The sequence below is a fragment of the Gallus gallus genome, chromosome 4 (assembly GCF_016699485.2).
Source record: "Gallus gallus isolate bGalGal1 chromosome 4, bGalGal1.mat.broiler.GRCg7b, whole genome shotgun sequence".
Classification (NCBI taxonomy): Eukaryota; Metazoa; Chordata; class Aves; order Galliformes; family Phasianidae; genus Gallus; species Gallus gallus.
The window spans coordinates 71,358,385-71,372,221 of record NC_052535.1 but is presented as its reverse complement, the minus strand read 5'-3'; the positions used below and the strand labels follow the sequence as shown (position 1 = coordinate 71,372,221).

The window sequence follows — 13,837 nt, the reverse complement described above, 5'->3', positions numbered from 1 at the left end:
GGAACTCCGTTAGATGTGGGCCTCAAATTTCATACTCAATTTAGTTGAAGCTTCTGGAGGCTGAAGGAAATCAAGTTTTATTCAGTTAAAATGAAAATTCTCAAATGAAAATTCAAGTTCTCCTGTTGCAACCCAAATAACTCAGATTGAATGCAAGTGATGGAAAATCGTGGATCTGAATGATCACTGATTCCCTACTGCAACCAAAAAACTGCTCTGAGCAATCTGATCTAGCTGCAGATGTCCCTGTTCATTGCAGGGGAGTTGGACTAGATATTGTTTAAGGGTCCCTTCCAACTCAAATGATGCTATGATTGTATGATTCTTGGGATTATACTCTGTTCTATGTCTCACCTTCAGTACTGGTACATTTCACTAGAGAGAGCAATCTCACTCACTGAGAAACACTGAACCAAAGGACTCAAGTACAGCTGGTATTTTAATTAGTCATGTAAACTAGGGACTGATATATTCTTCCAGAGTTTTCCCCATATATACTGTTATGTTCTTTTATGGGATTCTGAGATATTTTTCTTTATTTTATATCTCAACTCAGTACCTGCATGTGAGTGAATCTTGTACATTAAGAAACCCAGTGAAGGCATTCCATTTTTCTATGCACTTCAAAAGAAGGTTAAAGTAACAGGTCCTTGACAAAAGCCAAGTGAATCTCCAACATACCGAGTTCAGATAACTTGGCAGAAAGATTATAAATAAAAGTTTTTGAATTTGAAATTCAAACAGAAATTCTATAGTACAATTTGACTGTTCACTTTGCTCCAGCTTTTTTCTTCATGAAGATTTTTATCATACTGATACTGAGTCTTCCTAAAGCAGCATTTAAATGTTCCATGAGGTTTAATTCTTTATGTGACTAAGAACTGCAGTGAACAGCCCAAATTTGGTCATGTATTTGATGCTTCCCTTTACTGTATGCAAGAGGTATAGCCTTGTAACATTTTCCTTATTTCCTCTCCCACTACATCCTACAACAGAGTAACCTTCACACTAACTGAGAATAGCTGGATACTGCTTCCTGCATGGCTTCTCAATTGCTGGCAATTTACTTGGCCAGATGGGGTTTCTGTGGAGAAATGTGAAGGCTAAGTGTGCCCCTGCAGAGCTCTTGGCTCCTGCTGACTCAGCAAGTGAAGGACACAATCAAATAGTATAACTTTCACCTCTTTTCTCATCTTCTTTTTATAACCTTCTATTTTGTGTCCTTCCCTTCATTGAGGACTATCTGTACTACCATTTCAGGTGACTTTCTTTTTTTAAGTTAGGATCTGCTGTAGCTTGAAATTAAGGGGATCTCACTCTAAGTTCCTACAGAGAAAATTTGAAATCACAAAGGCTAAAGCAAGGCATGATGCTTTAGCAGAAGCACAAAGCAGAAGTGCACATAGGTAACGTGAAATGGTAGCACAGAGCTCTTCTGCCAGGAATGGAGAATAGTGTAGTGTCTGCATATTGTCTCTATAAGAGTAACAGTGTGAGATATCAGTTGGTTTCTGCTCTTACTCATACTAGGGAAGCATTAAGAGCAGGGGCAGCAGCTGACATATAATTCTTTTCCGGAGAAGCCTTAAAAAAGACTAAGTGAGGGCAGATATTGAGGGAAATGAGATTTAATCCCCATTATAAATGAAAATGTCTTCAAATAGAGTACTTTTGAAAATGTGCTGAGGCACCAGACCATTTAAAAGTCATGGGAACATATTCATTAACCACATTAAAGTGAAGAAAAGTCCCATAATACACACTTACATTTACAACTGATTGACTTCAGAATGCCTTAAATTGGTATGTAGATATTTTTATATAAAAAGTAGACAGCTCTGGGAAACAAAACACTAAAGAAAGCCAACCATTCAACCAAAAAAAAAAAAAAAAAAACTTCTCAAGAGCAAAATACAAACATGAGATTCTGACTGCATTACACGTGTGCATCAAATATGAGGGTTTAGACCTCTTCTTTAAAAAATAAATGTGTCCTTTTCTAGAAAGATATACTTTTTTTCTTCATAAATATGTCTCAAGTCACACTGAACAATCAGAAGATGAAGCATATTTGCATCTCTTTAGTTTGCAATGAGGTTTAATGAAGAATCACTAACAGAAATCTTACTTCCATAAGTAAAAAGCTTTATTTCCCTTTTTTAATGAGCAAAATAGTATTTTTAAAACACTATTTAATGACTAATTATTCTTCAGCCTGGTCCAGGGGCATTTTTTTTTGATTGGCAAGTCAGATATGATAGGGGACTTGAGTGGTGGTATTGACAGTTCTTGTGTGTTGAGAAAGCACTGTCATTTGGGCTGTCCTCAGTCAGATCTTGAATTTCCAGGAAGACTGAGGAACACTAATGATGTTTTCATTCTTCTACAGGTAGCTAGCTGACATTAAATCCTTCTTACTAACTAAATCAAGATTATTTTCTAAAAAGCTACTATTTCTTCTTTTAAAATATATATATCAGAAACAAAAGCAATCTGAGTTATTAGTTCCTGTAGATGAATAAAGCTGAAAAAAAAAAGACCATATTCTGCACATCACTGATAAACAATTTCCATATCCTACTGACAAATCTAGAAGTTTATAGAATTTTACATCTGTCAACAGTTGTTCCCTGAATAATTTCTTGCTATTGTCAGTTAACCAAATATACTTACTTTTATGTATGTGCAAATATTTCAAGGATAGGAATCTCTGAAATTGGACCTAGGTAAACCAGTTTGTCTGTTATGACTTTCTTTCATTTCCTTCAACAGGAAAACATTCTTGATTTCACTAACTTACATCCTCAGAGTGTTTTCTTCTTGTCTGAGATACAGCAGAGTAGACAAAAAGCTTGCCGTATGTTCGGAAAGAAGGGGGTGGAGAGGGGGGGAGGGGAGAAGGTTGGAGAATATATGAGTTTTTTCTATAAGAAAAAGAGAGAAAGTAAGGTTGCATAATTCTGTAGCCAAATAGTTTCATTAGTTAATTGAACATAGAGTAGATGTATTTTTCTCCAGTTCTCAAATTCCACTTTGTATAATATCTCAAATGACTTTAAGTTTTCTGAATTACTTTTATGTTTTTCAAAACAGAGATATTCCCGGGTGATGGGAAATGATCAAGGTATTCTCTTTCACATATAGGTATTCCAACCTAATTTATAGGTTTTATTTACATATTTTTATAACATATCCTAAACTGACCTAATCTCGGAAAAATAATTGGTCATCCAAACTTTTGTTCATAGAACTATACTTAGTTGTCATTACATTTATGTTGCCCCTCTGGACCTGACCTTTTCTAACTCCTTTCACTCAATGAATTTCATGTCTGAATCTTTCAAGTCCTTCCACTAAATTTTATTCTGTCTGTGAAACCTGTACAGCCTTAATCATCTGTTCTAGCAAATGTTACCACACTTTTACAGTAAAAGATGCCCAGAGAGAAGACTACAGCATTTGGTAATTCCTCCCACCTCTGCATCCCATTCTTATGCTTGTTCAAGTGTCCTTCTCCTCACACCAGTTCTTTCTTCTCTTATGTGTTCTATACCAAAAACCATTTCCTATGTAGAGATGGTGATCTTCGCTATCTTGTCTGCAATAAAGATTACTATATGCCATACAATTATATTAGGAGGACATTATTAGGGTTATAATCTGAAATGCTCATTTCATAGTTAGAAAATTACGGAAATGAAGTTGTAAGTGGAACCATAGTTCCATGCACTTGTGTAGTCTGACAGTCTTTCATTAAAGGTATATTTTTCCCCAAGGCCCCTATTTTCTTTGTTGTACAGAAATGACCTTCTCTGAAGTGAAATCAAGGAGGAAAATATCATTTAGTAGTGTTAGAACTCTGTACTTTCAATCCAGAGTCTGGCACTCATTTCCACCGTTGAATTTCCCCATGGTATTAAGAAAGTCGCAGAAAAAACATTTTGAATGTGACTTCATCTGAGTTCTTACATGAAATCTGGAGACTGGAACAGTGATCATCTCCAAATATACCTTATGTCAGTGAAAGTTTTGTTTTGCATATGTGAAAACTACCAAAATCTTAGAACTTTCCAAAATACAGATACAAGTCAGATTAACTATCCTAAATCTGTGGGCATTTTTGATCCTCATTTCCACACTGGCTTCCCATTTTTTAATCATAATTATCATGATGATAATATAGTTCTTCACAAATTAGTTACTGTTTAATAGTTCGGACAATGCAGTGATGTACATCATAAAAAATTCAATTTTATAATTCTGAGTCCATTATGTCATTTCAACAGTGTAAAGGAAATAAGATCTTGAGAGAAACACCGAATGTGAAAAAATCAAGCTTACTAAATAGTTACGTATTAAAAGTGAAACAAGACATTTGTCCTGAGTAATTAAACAAAAGTATACTTAATATTTCAACTTATTGATAAGTATTTGTTTCATTATTTAATAAGTGTTTGTACTTAATGTTATTTGTTTATTTACTATTCCAAATTGAAATGCAATGTGGGAAGAGCATGTGAATGTGTAATAAGTTCACTAGCAAACACTGTAATGTATGATGCGATCACATGTGAATCGAGGGTCAGCTTTATTCTGGTATTTCCTAACTTGTGAATGTTTAATCTGGTAATAGTAATAATGTTAGGCAATCAGAATCATAGAATGATTGAGGCCAGAAGGAACTTCTGGACTCATCTGGTCTGACACTAGTGCTCAGACAGGGCCACCTACAGCCAATTACCCAGGATGACATTTAGATGGCTTGATGTTCCTGACAGTAGTCTTTAGTTTTGGTATTAATTTTGAATTGAACATTTCTCAGTTAAAAGCTAAACTAAATGAAAAACAAATTTAAAATCATATGAACTGTTAGTGAAGCTTGCATGGTTCATCACCAAAACCATGTGATTTTCTTCTGCTGAATAAGTGTTTGCTATATGAACAAGTAAATATTACCATCCTGTGTGAATAGGATAATTTTATAATAAATTTCACGGTTAGTTTTTGACATCACTGAAACACAGGACAGCCAATAATCCTTCTTCATCTTTTCATCTCTATTCAGCTCCTTCAGTCCTCTGTGTTTAAAACTGTCAGTTTCCCTTTCCACATTGTTACGTCCCAGAAAAGAGGTCACATAATATCTGAAGAGAGTACTTCCTAGGCAAAAAACTAAAACTGTCAAGAAGGTCTTAGTTAACCACATGTTAGAACACACCCAATGTGAAAAAAATCTTTGAGTAATTTATTTTCTAAAAATGGAGGAATTTCCCATTGATTTTATGTAAAATTCAGTTTTTCAGTGGATGGCAACTTGAAAAACCTGGGTACATTTTAATGTGCAGACAAAATACTCACAAAAGGTCACTTCTTGAAAAAGATCAGGCTCATAATGAAATGCATGAAAGTGCTGAATGAAATGTTTAAATAAGATTTTTTGTAAATCTTATCATGGACAAAATAATCTAGCTTCATTATCACATGTTGTTGAATCCATATGTTTTTGTTGTTGTTGTTGTTGCTGTTTGTTTGTTTTTTCCCAAAAACTTAACTAGAGCTTCAGACCTGGAGGGCAGAAGAAATATTCTAAAGCTCAATAAAGCAATAATAAACTTTAAAACAAAAAAGAGTATATGTTGTAGGAACTAACTCAAAGTCATAATAATTAAAGTTTTCATTTTTACTTTTAATTTTCAGATTAGTTCTAATAACAAGTAAAGTCATTTATTTCTTCCAGGAATAGCACATTATATGAGAACAAGAAAACTTCTCATTACTTTGCCTTCACTTTCCGAAACTGTTGTAAATTGAGTGTACCCACAGTAAGTGTCACGGAGCGTTCTTTGAGAAAAAAAATAGTTTAGTACAAAAATGTCAAAATGGATTTTAAAGAAAAATAAAAGTTAATAAATAAAAGATAAATAACTTAGTTTAAAAGTAGATTCTCCCAGCTGTGTTGATGTATAATTTTAAAACGAATATTGGAACTCCCTCAGCTTCTGAAATCTGCATTTTCTCATTTCTCCCTTATAAAATTTTAATTGTGTTTGTTTGTAAAATTAAAAAAAAAAATCCCTTTCTTCCTCTTCCCTTTCTAATCTTTCTCTCTAATCTTCTCTAAGGTGCATAATGGAAGAATCTTCTTGGAACAATTTGTTACAATGATGAATTTTGCTTGTTCATTGGGGCTTATTTTAAAACTAAAAATCTCACCACTTTCTATATATTCAGCCTGGTAACATCTAGCAACTGGCAACATTTCTCTCCATTTGGATTGACATCTGACATTCAGAACAGCTCTTTTCTCATAAAATGCCAAACCCATGCATGTTTGCAGTTTCTTTTCTCCTTGTTCTTCCAGCTATACATTATTCAGCTCTTTGAAAGTACTAAGTTCCTTTTTGTCAGACATATTCTCTTTTGTCTTGGAGTGATCTAGTGTTCATCAGTTACGTTTTCCCTCTCATTCCCCTTCTGTTACTATGATGTATTCAGACGCGCAAAATGAAGGACTGTTAATATGTAGACAATACATGGACAAGACAGGGACAAACACATGCAGTGACAGAAGAACATAATATGCATATAGTGTATCTCCTTGTAGATTTTAACAAAGTATGAAACATAAACCTTCAGATCTTACTTAAAAATTGCCAGGAAAGCAATGGCTTCATGTTTGCAGAATATCAGAACAGGCAGCAAATTAGCAAAAATTAATGAATTTGTAATTATTCACAAAGAGATGCCCAATTAAATTAATATATTTTTTTTCAGTTTTCAACAAGGATCATGGTATGGATATGAGGAATATAATTAATGAGGTTAAGGATGTGGAAGAGAATCACAGAATCATACAATCACAAGGTTGGAAAGGACCTACAAAATCATCCAGTCCGACCATCAAGAAGAATTATTGCATCTGAAAATAACTAAAAGACTACAAAATACTCAAATCAAAGAACCTGGATAACCTTTACTGCAGAATCCTATGGGAATTAATACCTGAAACTGAAGGATCTAGAACAAGGATTCTTAACTGCTTCAGGATGAGCATTCAAGGAAAACAGCAAATGCTATTTGAGAACAGGTTTTGAAGATACGAAGTAATCAGATCTTTCAATATGATTCTCAGATGGTTTTAAAAGGTAAAGCTTTAGAGTAAATTTTCAGGCAAGGAAAGAGTAGTGGCACAGAATTACAAAGAAAACAATAAGATCTATCTAAACTTTTCAACAAGTAGATCATACCATATACCTGGTATCTTTATCTAATAATTTATCTTCTAAACAAAACAAATGGAGATCTCACCAATCCGGGTTTCAAAACAGCTAATTTCTGTCTCAGTAGGAAAACTGTTAGTTAAGACTGAGAAGATAAAGAATTGGTTAACCAGGAGAGGACAGTAGATTTTGTTATGTGTTTGTATTATCAGGTGGGAGCTACCAGTGGGGTTCTTCAAGGAGAGTACTGTAAGAGGATATTTTTAATATTTGAATCAAAGACTAGAATCACAAAACAAACAAACAACAACAACAACAAACCAACACAGAACAACAACAACAAAAAAACAAGTAAACAAAACTTGGAGTATACTGCCAATAATTCAATTTTGGGAATCATAAAAAATCATAAAAACTACAGGAAGTATCAGTTGACCTTAGTAACTCCTATAATAGAAATAGCATTCAACTTAAAATGCTACAAAAAGCACTGTAACAAGAGGTTTTTTTGCTGTGACCTGCAATCACATCAGGTTGAAATGACAGAGAAAGAGGAAGATCTAGATAAGCAACTAGAGAAGGACTATCAGCTACCAAAGTATTATGTAGCTATTAAAAATGAAAAATTAGAAAAGGAGTGGAAAAGAAAGTAGTGTGTAATGTTATTTCACATATCTTCTTTGTGAAAACCTTGAATAGGCCCTCTTCTCCATATTAAACAAAGATTCACTGAAGATAGAGTGGAGTTAGGGAGAAGACTGTCAGCTTGATGTCAGGAATGCAGAACTTATTTCATGAGACAAAATTGAAAAATCTTGCAAACAGAACTAACATGAAGGAAATGCTCTCTGTAAACACATGAATGAATAAACAGAGCTTGCAGATGTTTATAGTCTGGTATTGATCTTTAAGATCAATATCAACATAAGAATAGGTACATAACAGCTAAAATAAATTTAAGATCAAAAAGGAAGGCATTTTAGTCATGTGAGAAAAGTATTTCCAGAAGGACTTTCTCTGCAGATTATAAAGGCACTAACCGATTTTAAAAGTCACCTCCATATACATTGTTATATTCTAAACATATATACATATATACACATTTCTATGTAATCAAAGTGTTTGTACTATCAAATGATAGGACATAGAACTTAGCACCGAGGGATCCACTTCCAGTTTATTCTGAGTCATAAAGGTGAACTCTCAGGTCAGCCAAAATAACATTTATACCAAGTGGTTTAATAGCATTTATCTTGATTAGAATGTGCATCACTTTCTTCTTCACTCATCTGACTAAGATCTGCATGAATACTTTAAACATCATTTACTCACTAGGTGCCTAATGCAAAGCTTATTTAGTCAGAGTATTTCCATTGACTTCTGTGTGCTTTGGATTAGGTTCTATAACCTTACCTATCAACCAGCTTCTGCTAGCTTCCCGTTTTATCAGAATATTACACTGCTTTTCTCTTTTGCCCATGATCTTGAAAGGCAAAGAAAGAGGTACACTTTGGTTGCCCTGTCTGTTCTTTAATGTGCTTAGATTGCAGTTATTTCCTGCTGAGCCCTGGATGAGGCTTAGTTTGTTGAGCAACTTTTTAATCATCTCACAGAATGAATGAAATGGAAGATATGTCAGGCTTCTTTCAGAAGATGAAAAATGTGGGAACTTATCAGTTCCTTTCTTCCTCTAGATATATTGCAGGTTGTAAAACCCTTCTCTGTACAGCACTTATTACTCTTATAAAGAAAGCTAGAATTGTAATTATGTGAATGATGATCTCCAAAAACAAACAAACAAGAACAATAAAAAGCTTTTCAAAATAGTTGAACTGGCATAAAAATATGGCTTCCTGTACATGACAGAAGATGCAGAAACGGCAACAGGAGGGCAAAGACAGGATAAGTTTCAGGGCTATGTCTATGCAGCCCCTTTCCTAAACTCAAATTCCTATTCTGACCAAGCATAAAAGCTCTTCAATGGAGCTGTGCAATACAGAGGAATGTTCATGAAAAGCTGCAGGGGACTCTGACTCTTCTCACTGTTGCTTCCTCCTGCTCAACATTAAAAGTAGATGGGACCAAGTGAGCAGTCCATACACGTTTTGGTGAATAGTCACAGCTCTGTCAGGGTCAAACAGTATTAGGGTCAAAGGTAACAGGGAGAAAATTAAATGCTGCTGCACTTCACAACTAAGTAAGAATTGTAACAATACAACAATGTTCTAACGTTGCACTTTTTATCTGAAAATAAATGGAGAGTCTAATATTTTATAGTAAAGCTATTTTAATCATTTAAGAACAAGGCCAAAATAGGCTGACCAATAAGCAATCAGCAGCTTGCTTATTGGACAGCCTATTACTTCTCTTGTCACTACATTTATTTCCTTAATTTATAATAGCTGTGTATCTGTATAGCCCTTATTTCTGCTGAAGAGCAATGATTATTTTGATGAAATAAACAGAAACATCAAAGTTCAGAAATAAGCAAGTGAATATATGTCTAAACTTAAAAATAACATTTAGGATATAACCAACAACATATATTGTGGTTAACTTACAGAAGAGGGTTAATTTGCATAGAATTCAGTTGTCCATCACAGCACTTGAATTTTAATATATTAACTTCTTTCTTTGAGCTCTGCAGAGCTGCCATCTTGCTCAGATATTTCTGTTTCTACCCAACAGAAAGCTGAAACTGGATAATAAATAAATAAATACATGTAGAGCATAGAAGAGAAAAATGAAATTAAGTTGAGAAAATGTCATCAGTATGTAGAAGCAAAATTGTTTTAGAAAGCCTGTGCAAATTGTTCTGTGTATTAGGGTTAGCTGACAAAAATAAGACAGAATAAAAACTTGAGGATAACTTATTCCAATATAACTGTTTGTTATGTTTTACTGGTACCCAATACGTTGCATGATACAAGACTTTCCTTTGTATGTGAAGTTCTCTGGTACACAAATTTGTTTTAAACTCTCTTTAGAATGAGCTGCTTTGACTTTCCATCAGTCCATAAAATAAAGAGGAAATAACTGCCACATATTAAAAGAAGAATACTGAGCCAAATCCAGGATACATTCAAAAACTGTAGAACTGCTAAGCTGTGGTCTGAGGAACCTGGAAAGAGCCATTTGTTAGTGGCTTACTGGGTGACTGAACAGGTCACTGCAGTTCCCTCCATCTCACAGAGATAATTTACACAGTGCTTTGAGACCTTAAATGTGCTCACCACTGATATTAAATTTATATAAAAAGTATACATTTAAAAATATAAAACATTGCAGCAAAAAATCCTACATTATTTCTAAACTTAACAGTGGTGTTCTGTACTGGTGAGTCCATATGTGTAACAACTGTCAACATTTAATATTTCCAGTGACAATTAACACATTTTTCTTTCTTTGTCAGTGTTACCTGGTTTCAATACATTTCATTTACATTAGATCCAGCCTTAATTATTTCCCCTGAATGTCTCATTGTTTCTCCTTAAATAGAATACACTCTAATGATTCATAATTTCCCTGTTTTTGCTATGAATTCATGCACACACACCATAACTACTTTTTTTTTCCCTACAGTTTTCTTTGCACTTAAAAAATGGAAGAGTAGTTTAAATAAATAATACTAATTCTATAAAATAATGGAGCAGTGTACAGCAGTTACTTGTATTCCTACACATCCAGAAAATCCAGTAGTTTTCAATAAAGCATAAAGATACCCCATATCTGCCTTCCCTCATGAAAATTTGTACGCTTTTTAAAAACTTTACAATAATTTTTCCTTCTCATTTCAAGCATAATATTCTGTCCCAGTTGAAACTAAGACAGCTGGAAACACTTCTGCATGATTTTGAATGCTTGGATATTTTGGCACCTGAAAACAAACAAACAAACAAAAAACCCAACAACAATAACAACAAAAAACCCCCGCTAACAACACCGCTTGGAAAAGTCCCTTCAGAACTGATCCTATGGAATTGAGACTTTTTTTAAAAAACAAAAAGGAAATAAAAGCTTCAAGGCCTCAAGCTTATTCATTGCAATTTGTAGAGGCAATATACACTGGAATAAATAAATAAATTTTTTAAAAAAGAGCAACTACTACTTTTCCTTAATGTTACTTGGAAGCATTCTTTTGTAAATGTAAGAACTCAGGTTGGTGAAATGATGCTGATGCAAGAAAACAACCTTTTATTTTGAACAGACCTCAAATACTGCTTTAAGAGCAAACAGTTATAATTACGTAAGATTTAAACAGTTTGCTCTGCCAGTAACATAGTTGTGTTATCCAGTTCACACTGCTCACAGTGAGTAAAAGAGAGAGGATTTAAACAACGTAACCAGTTCCACATTTAGCCAGCATTCAATTGAACCAGCACAGATGCAGTTATTATCAGCTTAAAAGTAAATCTTCGGTTTCCTTATTTAAACACTTAAGTTTTAATGTCCATCAGTAAGGCTGCAATGAATAATTTAATCATTTTTGTCCACACTGCTGCACAGTGAGAGTTTCTGCAAAGCTGTGAAAGGCACCGGGCAAGTGTCAGCCCTCCTTGTAATTCTGCGACCTCCGCGCTCAAACACTGCCGCCGACTCGGGAGCTCGGAGGGAGGGGAGGAAGGTGAAGGGATCACAGCAGAACTGCACCAGAGCAGCGGGACACTTTAGTGAGATGAAAGGTCAACGCGGGCTTAGCGCTGTTGTGGTGTCATTTCCTCTGTTTGTCCCTTGGTGGAGTTCTTGAGTTACTTTCTCCCTTCAGCCAAACGGTTTTAACTGCTTTCTATGGGGGTTTTGTCGTCGTTTTTCTCCCGCGTTCGAATTTGCTGTCATGTTTACTGTATTTAACCTTTTCCTCGTATTATTATGAATATGTTATTTCCCAGCTCACCTGATTTTTTTCCCCCTTCTTTGGTGCGCGTGCGTGTGTGGGCACAAACTAATAATACGCATTGATTAACGCACAAAGCTATATAAATGATTAAATAACCCTTCTCTTGAGGTTGGCTCCCACTGCAGACCAGAAAGGTAACTCTCTGGTCAGAGGCACCGACATTCCCGAACTGCAGAACCGAACCGTTCCGGGCTGAAGGCGGAGGGAGCAGGGACCGCCGGGACATAGCCGAACAAACACTAATGGCATCTGCATATCTCAGCCGTGACCCCGTCTTTCCAATCACTACCACAGTAGGAAAGCCCCGTTGCAGAGCTTCGAAAAGCAGCGCTGGGGGGTGCAGAGGAGCTGGGGAAGCTCCCAGCCTGCTTTAGGATTCCCCCACGTACAGCAGGCTGCGAATGTCAGCAAGACGGATTCCTTCCCACACGCACGATGCCACCTCCGTGGCCTTATCAGATGTTCCCTTTAAGGACACAAGCTCTTATTTCCCCTCTGTATATCTCCGGCATCTCGGGCTATTTTATTTATTACAGCCGATTACGCTGGCGATCCCGCTTCCCACTTGATCTCACCAGATCAGGAGGACAAACGTCTGAGCGCGTGTGGGCGTCTGTGCGCATCGGGTGGGCAGGGGGGGCTGTGCTGCGCAACAGCTTTGCCCGGCTGGTTGTGGGGGGAGCCCTCCCCCGCCCGCAGCCGCTGGGACCGGCTCTCCGCGGGGCCGGGGGGTGGCTGGGCTTCCCTTCCCCCCCACTTCCCCAGCACGAAACGAAGCAGCGGGATGCGGGGGGAGGGGGGAAGGGGGCAGGCCAGCCCTGGCCCCCTCCCGGCAGCCGCGACACGTGGAGCCGGAGCGACACTGCCATCCACCATGCAGTGCACGTCGGGCCCATTTCCCACGCCGTTTGCCTGCCCTGGGGGAAGAAAAGGAGGAGGGGGAGGAAGGGGGAATGATGGAGAAGAGGGGGGGAGCCGTTACCTCTGCTCCGAAAGAGGAACCAATCCACTGTGAAGGACGAGGCACTCCCGAGCAGGAAAGACATTGCACATTCAGAGAGAGATTGCATGTGAAGACACTGCAAAGGGGAGAGAAGGGGAGGGGGGCCGGGGGCAGCCCGAGTGTGAAAGGCGCAGTGTGTGTACGGAGGCCGGGAGTGGGGCGGGGGGCAGGGGGGTGGGGGTGGGGAGGGGGAAGGGTGACACTACACATGGCAAGAGAAAGAGATCACTCATTCGCTTGGAAAACGCTCTCGCAAAGCAAACCGCGGTGGTAGACATGGGGGACAGCGGGGAAGATGCCACGGTCAGGAGGAGCCCGCACCGTGCAACAGTTCGGAATCCGATTAAAGTTTATGGCAGGGAGGTTACAAGCTCTCCCACCCCGCCCTTCCTCTGGCGAACCTATTTAGTGTCCCGATCGCATTTAAAGCACAAAGGGACGGGAACAGTGGGATCTCCGTGTTGCGATTGTGTGGCTGGTGCGGGGAGCAGTGTGATGCAGTGTGCTGGCATTCCCTGCTTGCTGCTATGTCCGGATCTTACACTGTAAGCAATATTTCCTCCTCTCGGAGCTCCAGAACAGCGAGGGGGAATTTTGATAAATTCAAGTTGCTTGGCAAATATAATAGGGATTTGGTATTAATCCTACTTAACCCGCTGCGAAGATGCTGAGCTGCCGAGTCCCCCTCCTCCGGCCGGGACTGCGGCTGTGAGCACT

At 37.5% G+C, this 13,837-nt stretch overlaps 1 non-coding gene across 2 annotated transcripts in view; it reads right to left on the bottom strand.

Annotated features, from left to right (window-relative positions):
• LOC112532264 overlaps positions 1 to 13,837 on the bottom strand; it is a 143,041-nt gene extending 129,204 nt beyond the window's left edge. For both annotated transcript variants that reach the window (XR_005859205.2, XR_005859204.2), the window contains exon 1: positions 13,100 to 13,837. This is a non-coding gene — a transcript (formin-like protein 3). The remainder of the gene's footprint in view (positions 1 to 13,099) is intronic.